The 15,408-nt window shown below is 33.7% G+C and overlaps 1 protein-coding gene across 8 annotated transcripts in view; it reads left to right on the plus strand.

Moving 5' to 3' along the window:
- The window catches only part of LOC123538548 (anion exchange protein 2-like), a 175,804-nt gene that overhangs the window by 60,558 nt on the left and 99,838 nt on the right, over positions 1–15,408 (plus strand). For 2 of the 8 annotated variants that reach the window (XM_045322724.2, XM_045322729.2), the window contains exon 1: positions 9,430–9,555. The exons of the other annotated variants lie outside the window; for them this stretch is intronic. The gene's annotated coding sequence lies outside the window, so the exon portion shown is untranslated. Of the gene's footprint in view, positions 1–9,429; positions 9,556–15,408 lie in introns of those variants that run through there. 8 annotated transcript variants of the gene reach the window in all.

Below are 15,408 nucleotides of genomic sequence, written 5' to 3' on the forward strand. Positions count from 1 at the left end.
TATCATTTTGATATGGTTACTTTCCATTGAAATTAAAAAGATTTTCGAAGTTTACATTACTACAGAAATTTCTGTCCTATTTCATCAGGAAAAACATTTCTTGTCGTAAATATTATTTTAATTAACGCCAATTGTGTTATTTATTGTGTTAATCTGATATTTTCTGTTTGGCTTTCAGTTTTGACAGTAAGCCTGATGGTTTTGCTATTGTTATAAAAATAAGAACGGGAAATGTTTTAAAAAGTTTTGTTTAAATGAACATAGATCTAATCATTTCTTCAAATTTATCAAGACTAGACAGACAATGGAAAATAGTGTTCATGAGTTAAAGATAATAGTGATATTTGGGTGCACAGAATTAAGTCCCAAAATGCACCATTAGTTGTACTGATGATAAAATAGAGAAAAGTGGAAACTTCACATGTCGCTCAACACGACAAAAACGAAACTGTTGCATACACCCGGACAGATAACAGGGGATTTTTGACCTGTCACTTTTTTATTTCTGCAAATTGTTATCATTTATTGGTATCAAAATAATGCTTTTGCTGAAAACTTTACATAATTCAAATTTATATCTAGTAAGCAAATTTTAGCTCACACGAAGTGAGCGCCGGAAAGGGGTATGTAAAATGGGGGCTGTACAAACATTGATAAATTCGAACACTTTGTCATTTACAAAATTTTCCTCATAGTATTATATATGGTGCAACAGTCATTCAAAAGTGACCCAATATCAGGCCTTAATGTGTTGTCAGTGAGCATACGTAAAACACACTCTTCCTCAGTAGTTTTGGATAAATATTTTATTATATACAGATAAATGCAAGTCATTTATTTATACATAATATTACCAATTTTGTTTCTGTTTACAACGATCATGCCTTTGCTATCAATTTGTTTCTCTAATACAAATTTCTGAATCCGGGAATGCACATATTCTTTTCAGTTCATTTGTTACAAACAAATAGTTTCTAAAAACGACAAAACAATCAAAAAAATAAAACACAACAATTTACACATTATGCCTGCGTAACATCACATTCAATATCATCTTGTTCTGATATTCTTTTGTAGTATAGATACTGGGAACTTACATAATCCTGCTATCCTAAACACGGACTATTTTAATTCTTTTAAATGCCATTATTGTCAAATGACACTCTTTTAGGACAAATTGTGTTCCACTAATACAGCTATGGTAAAACTCGTGTATGTGAGAATGACAAACAACCATTTACTTGTGAAATTCTTATTTCAAATTCATTGTAAAATGTTCTTGACCAGAATTTTATATATAACACAAACACTCTTGGTTGAAATTCAATTTAATTTACCTAACTGCTAACAGCTAGTCTGGGACCTTTTTTTGAATATGATTAAGGTTAGTTTCTTAGCTTGATAGTGATCGTAGTGAGCCTCTCAAGTTTATAGCCAACATTTTTTTCCAAGTGTAATTTTACTAAAACTCTAGTCAATGAATTGACTTTTAGAAAGTAGTTGCAATGTATGTGAAAGATTGTGGAAGGGAGGGGAGATAAGCAATATCGATATATGCTTTTCCATGCCTTTGAATATTTTGTTCAAAATTTACAGACACAACATTGGTTAACTATACTTATTTGTGTTCCAGTAATTGAAAAAAGTGTGATAAATATAAAGAAAAAAAATTAAATTGGGCCTAAGCTAAAAAAAAAAAAAAAAAAAAAAAAAAAAAAAAAAAAATTCAAGCACCTTACGAGATTCGAACTCGGACCTCGCGCATGGAAAATATGTGCGCTAACCACTGGACCACAGTGACAGAAACGTGTGATAAAATTATGTATTTAAATAAATTTTGGTAGGACAGCGTGTCTATATTTGTTTTTATTTACATTGACATTTTTGAAATTATTGGCTTTTCTACATTCAAAGAAATAAATAAACAATGGTTTTGTTATTCAAACAGTGCAGTAATGTAGCTTACATCATAATTCATTATTGGAAACAAAAAGCGGGCCGCTTAAATCATCCATAAACTCGTTTCATGAAGAACCCCGAATAACACTGATTTCTATTAATACCGCGAATTTTCAACTGGATAGAATAATTTGTTTTAATAATGCGGCGCCTGATCGTTCATAAGAAATTTTATCTTATCAAATGTTGTCCTGAAAATTATTTATTGCGCAAGCATGGCAGCAGGTCCGGTAGAATTAAGGGAGAACAACAACAACAAAACCGGTGAAGGTATAGAACATATTCCCAAGTTGAACGGTATATAGGTTTACTTTGACATATATACACATACACATACACATTATCTATAGACGGAAAAACCTTTGGTTTTCCCGTATTATTTATTTAAAGCAGCTGGTTCACATATTTAGGTGAAAATTAATCTCTGTTAAAAGCGTTTAAATGTTAATATTATGGAAGTAGTCAGTCAGGGACATCATAACTTTGTATTTAACAAATTTTACAGAACCATGTTAACTGTTTGAAACGCTTTTAATTAACAAAGAGGTTGATCAGTTTCATTTTTATACGCCCAAAGGGGGCGTAGTATGTTATAACGCCGGTGTCCGTCCATTAGCAATTTGGAATCCACTCTGTAACTCTTGAACCCCTTATAAAAAACTTGACCCAAATGTTCACCACATCGAGTCGACATGCAGAGTGCATGTTTTGGATGGCTCGCTTCAAGGTCAATGGTATTATGTAACACTTAGGGATCAAAGGTCATATGACTTCGTTTCATGTCCGCTCTGTAACTCTTGAACTGCTGGAAGGATTTTAAAGAAACTTGGCGCAAATGTTCACCACATCGAGACGACATGCAGAGCGCATGTTTCAGATGGCTCACTTCAAGGTCGAGGTCACACTTAGGGGTCAAAGTTCATACCTTTGGGCGACGCTATATTGCTCCGCATTATAGTGCTCAGTTTTACCAATATCTTTAGTTCACTTGAGCACAAATGTGTCATGTGACGTCAACAATTTGACTGTTAAACACTCTTTAAGAGGTCACAATTTTAGCCCAGTCTAATTGAAAGTTTGGTGTCCAAAGCATGTTTGCTCTCTAAGTCAGTTTTCTAATAGTTTTCATCCAATCTTCACAAAACTTGCTGACAATGTTTGTGGGCATAATATCTCGGCCAAGATCGATAACCACCCAAATCGTCCTAGGCACTAGTGTATTATGGCCCTAGAATTACTCAGAAAACTGCGAATTTCTAAGTCAAACAGTTTTCGTTCGACAGGCATATTTTGTGACAGTCTGGCACTCTTGTTCAACTTGATAAACATAAATCTTTGCTAGGTTGTCTTACGGAATCTAGGTCAAGTTCAAAAGTGGGGTACCTGCGGTCAAAAACTAAGTGACTTAGTCAAATCATTTAAAAACTTGGTTTGAATGATCCAAAGCTGTAGTCAAAATGTTTGCCTTTATAAAATCTAGGCTACATTAAATAATTCTATACTAAGTTATCTTTGGTAAAAACTAGGTCAGGTGAGGGAAACAGGGCCGTCTGGAATCTCTTATTTCAGTTTTTCTCAGTCTGCTCCATGTTTTATGCCAAACTTGATTAAAAGGAACAATTTGAAATTTTCTCTCTGTTGGCAAGTAGCTTTAAGGTACAAGGACTATAAGGATTTACCTGTATTTTATTGCTTAAACTAGAGAATAAGTTCAACAGGTACAAATGGAAGTTGTCATCAAGAGGAAAGCAGACATGATAATATTCTGACATTTTGAAATATTAATTTAGAGAATGTCACTCCGACTTTCACATGCGTGCTTTATTAAACTTTCAGTTGACGCTCCTGTTTGTCTTATAAGATCTATAGTTTTGTCACAATTGAAATATTTTTTAGCTCGACTGTGTGAAGAAGCTGCTGTCTAAGTAACCACCCACTGTGAGTGGAATGGATTCATTGTGATGACATTACATGCCTCCGTGCACTGGTTCCATAATTCATGTTTAGCACTTTTTATGCCCCCGGCATCTACTGATGCGGGAGGCATATAGTGATCGTCCTGTCCGTCCGTCCGTTCGTCGACCCGGACGTACGAGGTTAACCAAATGGGACCGTTTTGTCTAGCATCAATACCCCTTACTAGAATGACTTGATACTAATGCAGATGTAACCTGTGACCTTTTCTCATTTTCAGACATCACCTGACCTCAGTTTGACCTTGACCTCATTTTGGACTTAGGTTGCTTTATATAGGCCATCTCTTGGTTAACCAAATGGGACCATTTCGTCTAGCATCAATACAGCTTACAAGAATGAATTGATACTAATACAGATGTAACCTGTGACCATTCCTCATCTTCAAACATCACCTGACCTCAGTTTGACCTTGACCTCATTTTGGACTTAGGTTGCTTTATATGGGCCATCTCTTGGTTAACCAAATGGGACCATTTTGTCTAGCATCAATACCGCTTACAAGATTGAATTGATACTAATACACTGATGTAACCTGTGACCATTCCTCATCTTCAAACATCACCTGACCTCAGTTTGACCTTGACCTCATTTTGGACTTAGGTTGCTTTGTATCGACAAGGATGCCACCGGGGGCATCAAGCGTTTATTGAACGCAGCTCCTCCCAAACCAAAATGGCGAGCTTAATTAAGCTTGCATTAAGGTCGCAGCAAGATTGCAGTTGCAGTCTTAACAAGCATGCAGCAAGATTGCGATTGGAACCATTGCAACCATAATTTAAGTTTGCGCAAGATTATTTGCGTGCTTCCTGCGACCTATTTAAGATCTTGCAAGCTTGTAAGGTTGCGCATGCTTGCGATTGGAACCCTAGCAATCTTAATTGCAACCTTGCAAGTTTGCGCAAGCTTGCAGTCTTAAAGCTTGCGCAATCTTGCAAACTTACACAATCATAACAAGGTTGCAAGCTTGTGCAATCTTGCAAGCTTAAACACATTTATATGAGTGTAGACTATATCATTTGCGAGTCTCGCGCAACCTTGTAATTATAACAAGGTTGCGCAAGCTTGCAAACTATACTGTCTTCCAAAACCTTACTTAGGTTTGTTAGACAGTTTTAATAATGTAAAAGTCTAAAAATTTAATTATATATGTCCTTTAATTTGACAAACTGCACAGTTTGTAAAACTTTCGCACTTTCATAAAACAATATTTTTAGTGATCAGTAGATAAAGATTTAACAGTCAGGGACAATATTTTTTTAAAACAACTTATTTTCACATAAAAAGTTCAATTTTAATGGTTTAACATATTACCTCCCTTTTATATGTATCAGTGAACTAAAAGAGTTTGAAAAAGGTTACAGGATCGCAAGCTAGTCGCAATCTTTCAATCTTAAATAGTATTACGGTCACAGGATGCCCGCTGCAAGCTTGCGAAGCAAGACTTCTCCGCAAACTTAATTTCTGTCGCAAGCTTAGTCGCAACCTTAAATAGTATTAAGATCGCAGGATGCTCGCTGCAAGCTTGCGAAGAAAGACTTCTCCGCAAACTTAATTTCTATGCGAGCATCCGCAAGCATTATATTACATAGCTGCAATCTTTTTAAGATTGCTGTAAGCTTGCGCAAGCTTATGGCAAACTTCTCACAAGCTTGCCGCATGCTTGTATTTTGGTTTGGGCTTATTCCAAGTTATGCCCCTTTTGTACTTATGCAGTTTTTGGTTAAGTTTTGATATGAAAACAGGTATTTCAGTAACCACTTGTGGGAATGGATTGAAATTTCACACTACACTTTATTCCGTGTCATTCTGACATGCAGTTCACAGGCTACATAACTTTATTTTACTTTTTCACTTTTTCACTAAAATAAGTTATGCCCCTTTTTTGACATTTTACGTTTCTATTGACTGCATGGGCTTTTGGCATTTCTGTGCTGAGCTCTTTGTTATGCTTATCTGAAACAGTTAAGTGACCTTAAATCTTAATTTGCTAGGATTGTATATCTGTTACTTCAATGAGCGTTATCGAAATATCTCATGTCATTGAATGAATGATAACTGTCCCTTCAATAAGATATTTCAATAGGAGTCAGTTTGATCAGGATTTATGTAAGTTCTTTGAGCAGGGTGCCTGTGATATAAATTTTTCAAGGGATTAAAATTAAATTCTTACAGCTCATAAAAGTAAGATATATGAGGAACTATTTCATGGAGGTGTGATTTCCATTCTATTTCACAGTCAAATTTTCTAGGGTTTGAATACCTGAACTGTTCTTGTAGTAGTTCTACCCGCCCATGCCTGAAATAATGCCTGAATGGGGCTAACTAGGCACTTGGGGTCTTCTTTCACCATGTAAAGCTGGCAAGTGACCATATTGTCTTTAACCCTTAGCCTGCTGGCGGCAAGTGATTCTGACTTTGCAACCAGTGCAGACCAAAATCAGCCTGCACTGTTTGCCATTCAGTCAGTATGTTTTTGGTAAGCACCCCCTTTTAACAGTTAATGGTATTATCCAAATTGAAAGATGGACAAGTTGGTAGATCATGATAGAAATTTAGCAAGGGTTAAAAAAATTCAAATAAACAATCATAAGGTAATACGAAACTCTATGGAGGCTGAAGTTTCAAACTTTTACTGTTCACGCTTCCGTAAGTTTTACTTCTTAACAAATTTGACATGGAGTCATTTCATTGCAAAAAGTGGATAACTGTTTTGCACTTATCCACATTTCAGTGCAAAAAGTGGATAACCATGTTGCACTTATCCACATTTCAGTGCAAGAAGTGGATAATTGTGTCGTACTTATCCACTCTTTGCACTGAGGAGAGAAACTGTGTATGGTGTCAGAATTAAGACCAACACTGTTTTCGAATTAGATTATAGGTAAAACTTCGATAAAGTACGTGTACAAAACATTGCTCTGAAATTTAAAACTTTGATGCCTTAATTACTTGATTCATTAGACATTTGTTCATAAAAAATTGAAGTTTGGCAATATTATGAACATTAGAATATGGAGTTTTGTTTCTAAACTATCGTAAAAATGCCAAATAAAGAAAAAAAAAAGATGCCCGAGTCGAAATATAGCATTCATTTTGGGATACCTAATTTTTTCACTTTTTTTTTGATATTGTTGCATGATCTCAGGAGGTCAGTGCCTTTAAGTGTTATCAGACAAACAAACAATGGATATCATACAGTTGACCTAATTATCATAATCAGGCAAAGAGTGTACATGTATTTCACCTGGTCAGAGTTATCAGATAAGTACATGTACAGCCTTGATCAATGTGATTAACATGTATTGTTATGATAATGTTATCACTGTAAGATGCTGACTGTTGATATTTCAAGGTCATTTTGGTGACCAATTTCCTTTGATCTTAAACTTGCAAATGATTCTGACTTTGCGACCAGTGCAGACCAAGCTGAGCCTGCACATCCTTACATGTTCATCTTGGTGTTCGTTGTTCAGTCGGTAAATTTTCAGTGAACGCCCCTTCAAATAATAATTCGTACTGACCAAATTGAATGATAGATCATTCCATTTTTGAAATTTAGCTCGGTACTTTAAAAGGTTAAAATGTTGCTGCCAAATGGGTCTAGGAGAGTGTTTTGCATCGCTTACTTCCATTGCACTGCTTTTGGATTGACCTTTAAAGGTAGTTTTGCACGTATGATAAACTGGAAGTGATGGTGTAACATCATGATCTGGAAAACCTGGAATAATGTCAGATAGTCTGTTTATGGGTAGCATAAATTTGGCCGGGAGTCGGACTGTCAAATTTGATTGACTGAGTATTAAAAATCATTGACGTTTGACATTCCAGTGTAACTTATGGAGTAAAATAATTGCATCAAACGTGCACATCTGCGGTTTTAAAGTTTCCATACTCAGCCTTATTACAATGATTACATCAGCAAATTTACATTGGACTCACTTGAGAGGTCAATGTCGGGTCCCGTTATCCTTCCATTACCCTGTTGTTAGTATAGAAAGCCAACTGTGACGTCAAAGCATCTTGGTTTTATCTCTGCAAAAGCTGGTATTTGATAAAATGAAGGTGAAACACGATAAGTGCAGTCAAACTTATTATCTAATACAACCTTGAATCAAGGTCAATAGGCTTTTTAAATACACTCGTCTTGGTAGGGAACTTGCGATATATATTATGGCCTTTTTGCACGGAATCACCATAAAATAAAAAATGAATTATTTATTCATTTAGTATAATTAATTGGAGAACTAAAAACTTCTATTAGAATTAAGGACCATAAGTTTCAGCCCCTGGCTAGGTCCTTGTGTAACACGTCAGTCTTCATGCTATACTTCAGGGTGTTTTGTTGGATTGAGCAGTCAAGTGATTTAAAGATAATTATGTTGTGTGAAAATAAGGGATGGTATATTAACTTGATTGCTCACCTCTGTTGTAATTGTCTATGCAATCAATTATGAAGGGATTTTCAGACAAATTCAGAAACTGTTCAGCAATTGACAATTATTTAAATATTCAGAATTTTTTTCATGAGGGTTACGTATCATCTGCCTGTTAGCTGCTAACGGGTGATTCAGCGTGCTTTCAGAAATTCAAAAGAGTTCATAAGTAAAGCCCTTTCATTAAACACTGTTTCTATTACAAGCAGTTGGCAAAAATAAGAATATTTCATCAAATTTTGTAACCAATTAACAGAATACAGAATATATTATATAAGTTAATACACAATCATATGACCAGTTCTCAGAAAAATGATACCTTTTGGGTGACTCTAATATGCTGAATTGAGAAAGACAGTTTTATCCATGAAAATTTTGGTGATGAAGGAATGGGTGGGGGGGTAGGGTTGAGTCAAGTGTTTGCCCTATCAAGTATATGAAGAAAACTTTTAAAATGGTATATTAATCATTTTGACTATGAAATTGAAATAATTGTTAAATTGTGAAAAATAGGGCTGCCAGATAACAGAATCTTAACCCTTACAATGCTAAATTTCTATAATGAACTTGTCCATCTTTCAATTTGGACAGTACCATTAACTGTTTAAAGGGGTGCATACAAAAAAGGTACTGACGGAATAGCGAACAGTGCATATCATGATCAGACTGCATGGAAGTGCAGGCTGATCATGATCTACACTGGACGCAAAGTCAGAATCAGTCATGCCTAGCATGATAAGAGTTAAGATGTCCTGGCATATACTAGAATGAGAACTTCTTTTTCAATCTCAGTCCTTGCGTCTTGTTATAAATAACACTCAGGTGAGCGATATAGGACCGTAATTGCGGTCTTAGTTTCATTTGTGGTTTTAAATGGCTCTTATGAATTTTGATGAAAGTTTCGTCATGAAAGATTGTATATTATTTCAGTATCTTATTTTTGTTGTTTATTAAAGGGTAATGCTTTATCAGTTAAACAAATAATGATTTAACGGTAAACATTTAAAAGTACAACTGAGATTAAGTTCAGCGACAAAATATATAAGTTGAAAATAAACATTCTTAAATCTTATAACTTAACTGAATGGGAAGTAAAAACATGTATCGTTTAAGTATGAATAAGGAATTAATGTGCAAATTTATCATTTATCATGTTAGAAGTGGTATTTGTGACTAAATCTATTAGGTAAGTTAAATAATTTGTTATTTTGCTGAAATAATTAAATATTATCTGCTTATAATTACATAAAAAAATTAAATTTATTTGATCATGTGTGAAATAAATGCAATTTATTTTGTCATCAATTTTGCTGTATTAAACATAAATCTTGCAAAAAATGAAACATAAAGTGTTTTCTCTCAGTGACTGCAGGTGTTTTGATGGAATTTGGTATAAAAATGAATGAAATAGATAAAAAATAAAATTTGATTGTTTTAAATATTTTTGATAAGGTCAGGGAAATATTTTTGATAAGGTCAGTGTCAGTGTTACTGAAAATAGAATTTTTGATTTAGACTGAGAACTGTATTTATAAGGTGAAATATGTGGTATAGGTTCACATGCACAAGCAGTAAGGCTGACATTCATTTTGATTTCTTTGTATGAAGGTCAAGGTCATAGTTGTTTGAGAAAAAAATAATGTTGTAATAACATGGATATATATCAGTGAAACTTTGCACTCAAATGTAAACTATAGACAGAGAGACTTGTATTATGTTTGGACTCCTTCATAGAGGTCAAGGTCAAGTTTAGTAGTTCTAAAAATAGAATTTCAGTCACCAATCTGTCTAGCTCACTCAGCAGATTTTTTTTTACCAGGAGGGGAAGTGGCCAAGGCCTGTGATTTGGGAAAAAAATAGCTCGGTATGTGGGCAAAGGGCAATAAAAAAACCTGATGAAATGTCAATTTTTTGGGAAAACATGCAGATTTAAAAGAAATTTTCTGAGGGGAAAGAGCCTATTATAATAAAAGGAAAAAAAAAACCTGAGCTGTACTGAAAAAGTGATTTTTTGTACTGCCTTTAGGTCAAGGTATAGGTGACTTTAAAGTCAGTGTACATGGGGTTGTATTCTAAAGTAGTGCACATGGGCTGTACTTTAAATCAGTGTCTGGGCCCTACTTCTAAGTCGTGTAATGGGTTAAGTACTTAAGCAGTGTAAGGTCAGTGTCAATGGCTGTATTTAGTCAGTGTCACAGGGGTTGTACTTCTAAGTCAGTGTAAGGCGTACTTCTAAAGTCAGTGTCACATGGGGCTGTACTTCTAAAGTCAGTGTCACATGTGTTTGCCCCTTTCTTCACTTAGCAGTGAGAGCTGAGACTATAGCATAGACTTGCAAGTATAGATCATTAATTTGTGTATGAATGGATGCCATGAGACTGTTAATGGTTATGAAGTAGATTGAAAAGATGATTTATTCCTAGTTAACATGGTTTTTCTTAGTACAGATTTCCTTATATAGAAACTGTGTGCCTGATTTAGACATAGAATATTGATTGAAAATTCTTTGAATCGTTTGTACATTCTATAGTGTCCTTGGAAAATTCTCATATAGCAAACAATATTAAAAGTTTCTGTATTGGTGCTTAAATTGAAAAAAATATAAAGGTGTGTTTTTGACGTCACTGGCGAAAAATGGGGGCTGTGTAAATGAATAGGTTCAGTTTTAATCTAGAGTCAGGGTTTGTCTGTTATATAACCTTTAACAGAATGATTAACACTCTATTTTGTTTTAATGGACTAATTGGAGGTAATATAAAGTTTTTGTCTGAAGATTATGCTGTGATTCTGAAGATCATGTTGTATTTTAGTAGTTGTGAAAGTCATGTAATGTAGCATTTATGTTTGAAGATCATGTAATTATGCAATATTCTGAAGAGCATGTTCTTATTATCACTTGCCTGAAGATCATGTAATATAGCATTGTGTAATTTAGCAATTGTCTTAGATCATGACTGTGTTATAGCAATTGCCTGAAGATTATGCCACAAAGCAATTGTCTGAAAATAATGTAATATAGCAATTGTCTGAAGATTATGCCATAAAGCAGTTGTCTGAAAATAATGTAATATAGCGATTGTCTGAAGATCATGTAATAAAGCAGTTGTCTGAGGATCATGTAAAAAAGCAGTTGTTTGAAGATCATGTAATTTAGCAAGTAATATAGCAATTGTCTGAAGATCTTGTAGTAATTTAGCAAGATCATGTAATAAAGCAATTGTCTGAAGATCAGGTAATAAAGCAATTGTCTGAAGATCATCTAATTTAGCAATTGTCTGAAGATCATGTAATTTAGCAGTTTTCTGAAGACCATGTAATATAGCAGTTTTATCAAGATCATGTAATAAAGTAATTGTCTGAAGATCATGTATTATTATGAAGCAATTGTCTGATGATCATGAAATATAGCAGTTGTCTGAAGATCATGTAAAAAAAGCAATTGTCTGAAGATTATGCCATAAAGCAATTGTCTGAAAATAATGTAATATAGCAATTGTCTGAAGATCATGTAATAAAGCAATTGTCTGAGGATCATGTAAAAAAGCAGTTGTTTGAAGATCATGTAATTTAGCAAGTAATATAGCAATTGTCTGAAGATCTTGTAGTAATTTAGCAATTATCTGAAGATCATGTAATTTAGCAAGATCACGTAATAAAGCAATTGTCTGAAGATCAGGTAATAAAGCAGTTGTGTGAAGATCATCTAATTTAGCAATTGTCTGAAGATATGTAATTTAGCAAGATCACGTAATAAAGCAATTGTCTGAAGATCATGTAATAAAGCAATTGTCTGAAGATCAGGTAATAAAGCAATTGACTGAAGATCATCTAATTTAGCAATTGTCTGAAGATCATGTAATTAAGCAGTTGTCTGAAGATCATGTAATATAGCAGTTTTATCAAGATCATGTAATAAAGCAATTGTCTGAAGGTCATGTCATTTAGCAGTTGTCTGAAGATCATGTAATTTAGCAATTGTCTGAAGATCATGTAATTTAGCAGTTGTCTGAAGATCATGTAATATAGCAGTTTTATCAAGATCATGTAATAAAGCAATTGTCTGAAGATCATGTAATTTAGCAGTTGTCTGAAGATCATGCATGTAATATAGCAATTTTATCAAGATCATGTAATAAAGTAATTGTCTGAAATCATGTATTATTATGAAGCAATTGTCTGATGATCATGTAATATAGAAGTTGTCTGAAGATCATGTAATATAGCAATTGTCTGAAGATCATGTACTATAGCAATTGTCTGAAGATCATGTAATAAAGTAATTGTCTCATTTAGATCATGTAATTAAGCAGTTATTTTCAGATCATGTAATTTAGCAATTGTCTGAAGATTATGTAATTTAGCAGTTGTCTGAAGATCATATAATTTAGCAGTTGTCTGAAGATGATGCAATTTAGCAGTTATCTGAAGATCATGTTATTTAGCAATTATCTAAAGATCATGTTACTTAGCAGTTGTCTGAAGATCATGTAATTTAGCAGTTGTCTGAAGATCATATAATTTAGCAGTTGTCTGAAGATGATGCAATTTAGCAGTTATCTGAAGATCATGTTATTTAGCAATTGTCTGAAGATCATTATTTAGCAATTGTCTGAAGGTCAAGTAATTTAGCAATTGTCTGAAGATCATGTAATATGGCAAGTTTCTGAAGATCATGTTATTTAGTAATTGTCTGGATCATGTAATTCAGCAATTGTCTGAAGATCATGTAATATAGCAGTTGTCTGAGATCATGTATTACAGCAATTGTCTGTAGCTTATATATTATAGCAATTGTCTGAAGATTTTTGTAAAATTTAACTGTTATGTTTTTGTTCTATATTATTTGTATGACTCAATTTAGCAGGTTAAGAATTCTTATCTTGATAAGTTTTTACCAAAATCTATTATAGAATGAAGGACTGCCATTTTCTGATTGTGTATGTTTGATTTATATCATAAAATGATTAATTATAATAATAATATATGGTAATGACAAATAAATAAAATGGTAATAATGATCCTGGTGATATTGAAGTTGAAATGATAATAAAATATTTCAGTGAAATTGTTTAAATCATTTGTGACAGAAACATGGCATCTTTGGCAGATAATAGTTGTGTAATTGATTACCACACTTAAGAATTCATTTTTTTCCCTTTCTGGTTGAAAGATGCTAAAGGAGATTCCTTTTGTTACAACAAGTGATTATCTTTTTACATTATCAATTGACTGACTTCTTGAAGTCTCTAGACAGAAAAAAAGGTATTTTGTTGAAAACCCAGACTGTTGTGTAACGATTGGAGAAGGCTTCTCTGATGCGCAAGTTATTGTGAAATTGGTTAAGCGTGTTTATCACATACTTGGCATTAAGTTTATGCTTGCATCATTTGAGTATTTGGGTAGCTAAAATTAAAAATGTTTGTTTTGAAGATGCTTGATAAAATTTTGAATCCTGCTGCATTCAGCACATTCTTTAGGTAATTATAAATCATCATGGAGAAAAGAAATGACATATATATGCCTGGCTTTAAGTAAAGTTGCATTGCCCGGTGATTACATCTTATCATATGACAGTTTCTAGTAGTTTTAAAATTTGCTTTGTTTTTGTGCCCCCACACACTTATGCGCCTGTCCGTATGTCCATCCGTACCACTCTTCCCCAAAACCCCCAAAACACTGATAAGCCTAATGAAGGCTTGTCAGTATAGGGTAAACATCTGAAACCACAGTACAGAGCACAAGAACTGTTTCTGAGTTTATTCTTAACCTGTAACCTGCTATTCTTAATGAACTTGCCATCTTATATGCGTACATTAATTAAAGGGGTGACAAAAGTATGCTAATGCAAATAGATACAAGTCTGTTGAGATCAGTTATCTGTAATAAGTTATTCGTTCATCTGACAAATTTCAAGAAAATTTTTCTCTAGGTATCTCAACTTGTCAGGGTTAGAATACGTAATTTTGGAAGTGCTATCAAAGAGGATTGATTTTATGGCCAAGTGCTTTACATTTAATGACTCTAACGACTGATGCCAGTCTAAATGGCAAACAGTGAAGATCATGATCAGACTGCATGGTTGCAAAGACAGAATCAATTGTGTTCAGCAAAGTAAGGGTTTAAACAAGATACAATCCAAACTATGAATTATTTATGATCACTTGATAAAGTAGTTCTGTCTAGGAGCGTTGCTATTGGTTTGACCATTGATTGCCATGTTAAAATACACTTTCCACATAAATATGTATAGTATGTGACTCCATATATAAGTCGCAAGTCAATAGATTTTGCTTTTTGCTGGTCGAGATCTTAGTATAGTGCATCTGGCTAAAGTCAAATTTTGCATAAAGATTTATAATCATTCTGCACTTATTGAATGACTTGTTGGTCAATGGTCAAAATGTCTGCCCCTAGTCCTTCAAACTTTGTGCAGTAGTTTTGGCTATTGGACCTTAAGCTAATCACAATTAGTGTATACTTGATAAATCTTTTAATATTTGAAAAACAAAGAAGAAAAAACATTCTGCTTTTAAAATGCTACATACACTAAAGAAAATGCATTCTGGCATCATATGACCAGTATAGTTTTGTCACACCACTCTGAAAATCCCAACTCATTCTATTGTTTGTTTTAGCAGATGACAGACACTTAGCTTAAACTGCGACTTCTTTTTATCACATTTCATTTTGTATATAATTATGTAAGATTTACATTTTATATAAAATCATATGTGGTAAATGTGAATAAGCTGTTTCACTGACCTATCGATATTTTCTTCCTGATTCTTAAAATTTGCAGCAGTGAACTGTAATTGTATTGACTGTGCTTTATAAAGTTTAAATACTCATCACTGCTCTTTATAAAGTTTAAAGACCCATCACAGAATATCTGAGTGTGTTCTTGTTTGTTTCAGAGATGGTAATTATACATGATTATTACCAAAAAATGCAAGTATCTCACAGTTACAAAATTAAAAAAAAATATAGCTCTTTATAAGGCCAAGGCAGTGTGTCTCTACTGTTTTAAGTTAAGAGCACA

The sequence above is a fragment of the Mercenaria mercenaria genome, chromosome 18, assembly GCF_021730395.1.
Source record: "Mercenaria mercenaria strain notata chromosome 18, MADL_Memer_1, whole genome shotgun sequence".
NCBI lineage: Eukaryota > Metazoa > Mollusca > Bivalvia > Venerida > Veneridae > Mercenaria > Mercenaria mercenaria.